The following is a 6,000-nucleotide window of genomic DNA, read 5'->3' on the forward strand; positions in this document are numbered from 1 at the left end:
AATCTCTCAGCCAACAGCTGGCACCACCTTGCCAGCCATGTGAGGACCACCTTGGAAGCTGATTCTACAGGCCCAGCTGAAGTCACACAGGCATCCCAATAAGTCCCTGACTAAACTAGATAATTGTGAGCAAATAAATGGTTTTGGTCGCCACTGTGGATTATTTTGTTTGTTTGTTGTACCAGGGACTGAGCCCAGGGGCATTTATCCACTGAGCCACATCCCCAGCCCTTTTTATTTTGTATTTTGAGACTGAGTCTCGCTAAATGGCTTATGGCTTTGCCAAACTGCGGAGACTGACCTTGAACTTTCCATCCTCCTGCCTCAGCCTCCAGAGCTGCTGGGATTACAGGCGTGTGCCACCACCCTCAGCACCACTGTGTTTTCACTTGGTTTGTTAGGCAGTCATACATAATTAAAACCCCATTCAATCCTTCTCTCTCTCTTTTTTAATATCCAATTATCCCTTCTATCAGTGAGCATTTGGGTTATTTCCAATTTCTTTTCGTTGTTGTTATTATACGCAGGGCTGCTGTAAATTCTCTTACCCTTGTCTCTGGGCACGTGGACAAGAGTTTCTCTTGGGTGTACATCAAGGAGTAGAACTGTCCCACAATCTTCCTGAGGAGAAATGGGACTGGAGAAGCCTCCAGCCCAGACATGTGTGCCTTGCCATCTCTTTGTCTTTCAGGATTATTGGGACAAGTCTAATGCACATTAGGTTGTCACTGCTTGTGGCTTTGGGGGGAGAACAAAAAGGAATCCAAAGAAATGAAGCTCTACTGGTGGAATTTCAGATACGGTGACACCTGAGAATAGATCCTGACGGGCAGGGGGAATGACCCACGAACTCTTGAGTCTGACCCTGTGCGCTGCCCCCAAAGCCCCCAAGGCTCTTTAGCCCAGAACAACCTTCTGGAAGATCCCAGGGGCTGAGGCTGGGGCTCAGCGGTAGAGCACTCTCCTAGCACATGTGAGTCCTTGGGTCCAATCCTCAGCACCACATAAAAAATAAGTCAATAAATAAAGGTTTGTGTCCAACTACAACTAAAATAAATAAATAAATAAATATTTTTAAAAATCCCCCAAAGAGCAGGAATAAATGTTCTTTACTTTTTCTCTTCCTTAATAAATTATTTTAAGCCCCTCCAAAGAAAAAACCCTGCCCTGCGTCCATCAGAGCACAGAGGGCCTGTAGAGGCTCTGAGGCTCCGCAGGGCCGGGTCAGCGGTGTCAGGACCTCAGATCCACAACCTGGCTTCTCACGCGCCATCTCACCCCCCTGGCTCCCCCAGCCAGGATGTGTTTTAGACTCACACGTGGTGAGGGGACCAGGCCCCAGGAGGTGCTGGCTATGTCTGGGCTGACAGAGGTCAGGGCAGGTCCAGTGCTCTGGAGGTGGCCCCTCCCTACTGTACGCCCCCTCCCATCAGCTGCTTGTCCTTGTCTTTGTTTCCCTAGGGTGGCTCTAAGTGTCACTGGAATGGCGATGTCACCAGAGCCACTGTGTCATGCAGGAGCTGCAGCCCCGAGCCCTGAACACTGGTGGCCCCACTGCAGCCAACAAGTTCAGAGTCAGGGAGGAGGGCGTTCCTCCCTCTGGGAGTCCTCCGTGATGCCTCCTAATCCTGTACCTGGGGGAAGACTAATTGCTGACGTCTCCCCTCCTGGCACCTCCTGGAAGCTCAGGAGTGGGCTTGGGAAAAATACCGGGGCTGTGTCAGGATGATACCAGCCACTGTACCCAACCATCACATCTCAGTGACAATCACTTCTCACCCACATATGAATCCAATAAAGACGCCCAGTTGGCAGGTGGCTGGCCTCCAGGAGATGAGTCAGGGATCCAGGCTCCCTCCATCCTGTGGCTCCTCTCTCCCCTAGTGCCTCAGGACCTCTGCCTCCCGCTGGAGGGGGAGAAAGGGCACGAAGAAGGCGTGTGCATTTTGTCACACCTGGCTCAGAAGGACTTGAGAATCATCTTCCACACACATTCCACTGGTGAGAACTTGGCTTACAACCCCACCTAGGTGCACAGGTCCAAGCGGCCCCTGGGTATGTGCACAGATTTCTAGCCATCCCCCCACCCCAATAGCAGGGAACCCTGGAGAAGGGACCCTTTCCTTTCCCCCATCTTCCTTCCAAGAGGGTCTTTTCCTGCTGAATCTCAGACATGGCCCCAAGGAAGAATGGTGCCGCCTCTGCCGTGCCCAGTGGCCTCGTGCCTCAGTATCTTCGCCTATAAAATGGGTCCTTTCATATCTATGATCTTACAGCTCCCCTGAGAAACCGAAAACGATGAGGCAGACAGATCCCCGTCAACCCTGCTGAGAGACTGAAAAGGAGGTAGCCGCTATCCTCCCCAGTTCCCAAAGGAGGAAGCAAGACACAAAGAGACAGTGTGTGCGGCCTAAAGTGTGCACACAGCAGGACTGACTTCCTCCTTCGGCTACACAGCTCTTTTTTTTTTTTTTTTTAAACTAGTCAACATCAAAGTCTGAGAAGTCACTGGACTGAAATGTAGGAAAAAATCCCTTACTCAGCAAATCCATCTGAAAATCCCCATCTGAGGGCCCTAGGAGAAGGGTACTTATCAAGAAAAGTCCTTTCATTGCCACAAATACAGGTAGAGAGACCCCGACGGTTTCCTAGATCTGGTGGTGGCTCAGCCTTGCTGTGCTGAGACGTCAAGGAAGGTGCTAGTCCCCTTCCTGATTTTCCACATGTCCCAAATGGGGCCGCTAGACTTTCGCCCCCCTAGACCAGGGATTCTCAACATACGGAGGGGGAGAAAGGGCATCCCCTGAGAAAAACGCCCAGGTCCCATACAGACATAGATCCTCTGCCAGAAGAGAAATGAAACAATCAGCATGGCTGTGTGTGGGGAGAGGAGCAAGTCACCTGCATTGCCCAGCTCCAGGGCCCCACTAACCCCTGGTGGACAGCGCCCTCTGGAGTTGTGCTGCGCACAGCCTGCTGCCTTGGGGTGCAAAGTTGGTTTAATTTTATTTATTTATTTATTTTGTTGGTACTGGGATTGAACCCAGGGGTGCTTAACCACTGAGCCACATCCCAGGCCCTTTTTAAATATTCTATTTAGAGATAGGGTCTCAGCTGAGTTGCTAGGACCTCACTAAGTTGCTGAGGCTGGGTTTGAACTCAGGATCCTCCTGCCTCAGCCTCCTGAGCCACAGGGATTACAGGTGTGCGCCACCACCAGCAGCTCAGTTTGTTTTTCATAGTCTATTTTGATTAGGAAATACCATAATTAATTAATTAATGTGTGTGTGTGTGTGTGTGTGTGTGTGTGTGTGTATCCCTTGTTCTAGCCCTGTAGAAATCCACTGAATTAAAACTGAGTGAGGGTCAGCCGGCTGTGTATGCAGGGGTTTGGAAAAGTCTGGAGATGCTGATTGTGGCACACATCTGAAATCCAGGCTGAAACAGGAAGACCCCAAGTTCAAGGATAGCGTCAGCAACTTAGCGTAACTGGGGATGTAGCTCAGTGGTACAGCGCCCCTGGGCTCAATCCCTAGTATCACCCCCATGAAAAAATAATTAAAAAATTGAAAGAAAAATCTCCTAGGAGATTGAAAATTCCCACCCTCCTTCTCCAGGTTTGGGAAGGTGGCTTTAGTCCATGTGGGCACAGGTTCCCCCAGCAGATTCTGTCACTGTGTAGAGATGAGGGAGAGGAATGGGGAGCCAGCATCGGCTGGTGGGTGGAAGTGCTCAAGGCTGGGTGAGCAGGAGATCGGGTTGCCTGCTGGGCGGTCAGGGTCCCCTCGCCCTTGCAACACCCCGATCTTTCTCCCGCATCAGCACCAGCGGCCTTGCCCGGGCTTGCCTGCAGTTGAATCACCCTGGGGCCTGGCCCAGTGCCACAGTAATCCGCCCACTCGCTGGAAAAACACAGCTAATTATATCACCAGGAGACCCAGGGCAGGAGCATATGGGTATTTTCAGCTGGCCCAGCCTGTTTCCACTTGCTTTGCATGATTCTTCTTGATTTTTTTTTTTTCAAAACAATAACAACCACCACCAATCAAGGAAGAAAAATTGCGGCTCCCTCCCCTGGCCCCCTTTAGTGCAGCATGATGCAGATGAGCAAGCTGGGTCCCCCTAATGCTCCAGAAGAGACCCACCCCGCCCGCGGAGCCTAGAAAACCAAAGCCAAGACGCTTGACTTCCAAATCAGAGCTCAGTAGACCCAGCGGCTCTAAGAGCAGGGTCCACGGGGTCAGCAGAGTCAGAAAGACAAATATTGCTTTGACGACATCAATAACAGCAGCACGGTCATTTATTTTGTTTCAAAAAGCTTTAAAATTCTATTTGTAGTGTAGTCCAAAGTGCAGAGTTTTGTTTTTCCAAAATTTCCTGTATTTATTTTTTTGAGTAGATAATACATTCACATGGTTCACAGTCAAAATATGCAGAAAGATATGCCCTGAAACTCCCAGGGTCCTGCCCTCCAGCCACTGTTTCCTCCCCAGAGGAAGTGGCTGGTGGCTGATGTCTCCTTCCAGATAGCCAAGGAACCAGGGCCATGGTCCTGAGCTAAAACCCTTGGAAATCAGCTGGGTTACAGAGTATAGAACTGTCTGGATTTTCCCTGCACTTTGGTCCTGGGGATTGAAACCAGAGGGGCTTACTCACTGAGCCACATCCCCAGCCCTGTTTAAAATTCAAAACATTAAGTTGCTTAAGGCCCTCGATAAATTGCTTGTGCTGGCCTCAGATGTACAATTCTCCTGCCTCAGCCTCCCCAGTCACTGGGATTTCAGGTATGTGCCACCTTGCCCAGTAATTTTCCCGATTTTAGGCATAATGAGGTGCATACAGTATGTCATATTCTATGACATCCCCTCTACCATCTGTCCCCTGGGTCCCAAACAGTCCCAAGCAAACAAGGACAGGTAATTACCCTAGGTCTGAGGTGTCATATATTCACAATAACAGGCATAAATAGAAACAAAACAAAACATGTCTTTTCAGCTCTGGTTTTGCTACCAAATACATTTGCTATAACCCAAAGAAAAATACTTTTGTTTTTCTGAATTTTTTTCTTTTGTTCAGTACTGACCACCAAACTCAGCGCCTTGTGCATACTAAGCAAGCATCCTACCAGTGAACTACATCTCCAGGCCTTCAGAAATTTTTGTATTATGGAATTGTGGGTAAGGGACTGTGAGCCTGTAAGCAATATACATATAGTATGTAAATATATACAAACCATGTATATTTATATAACATGTATTTTTATATATCTACATATAATGATATTTATATATTGTAATTTACATATTTATGTAGAATATATTTATTATATAGGACATGCACACATATATTCTATTATATATATATATATATACACACACACACACACACACACACACACACACACACACACACACATATATCCTCCAGTCAGGGTTCTCCAGAGAAACAAAACCAATACAAAATATTTAGATACATATCTGGATAGACAGATAGATAGGGACACATAGATATCTGAAGAAATGGCTCTTGTAGCCAGACCCAGTGGCACACACCTATAATTCTAGCAACTAGGGAGGCTGTGGTAGGAAGATCATAAATTCAGGGTTAGCTTCAGCAACTTAGTGAGGCCCTAAGACCTTAGTGAGAACCTATTTCAATTAAAAGGGCTGAGGATGTGGCTCAGTGGTTAAGCACCCTGGGTGTAATCCTAAAAAACCAAAAGAAGAAAAGACATTTGGGCAATCCATAGGCAAATTGGCAGGTTGAAAACTCCAGAGGAGTTGATGTTGGAATCTCTGGTCCAAGACAGTCTAGAAGGAAGATTTGGTCCTCTTCTGGGGACCTCAATTTTTTTCTCTTGAGACCTTCAACTGATTGTATGAGGCTCAATGCATGGCAGAGGGCAATCAGCTCTAATCAAAATCTACTGATTAAAATGTTAACCACATCTAAATATGACCTTCATAGTGGCAAGTTCACTGGCACTTGACCAAAACCAAA

This window comes from Ictidomys tridecemlineatus, chromosome 8 (assembly GCF_052094955.1).
Source record: "Ictidomys tridecemlineatus isolate mIctTri1 chromosome 8, mIctTri1.hap1, whole genome shotgun sequence".
In the NCBI taxonomy this organism is placed as follows: domain Eukaryota; kingdom Metazoa; phylum Chordata; class Mammalia; order Rodentia; family Sciuridae; genus Ictidomys; species Ictidomys tridecemlineatus.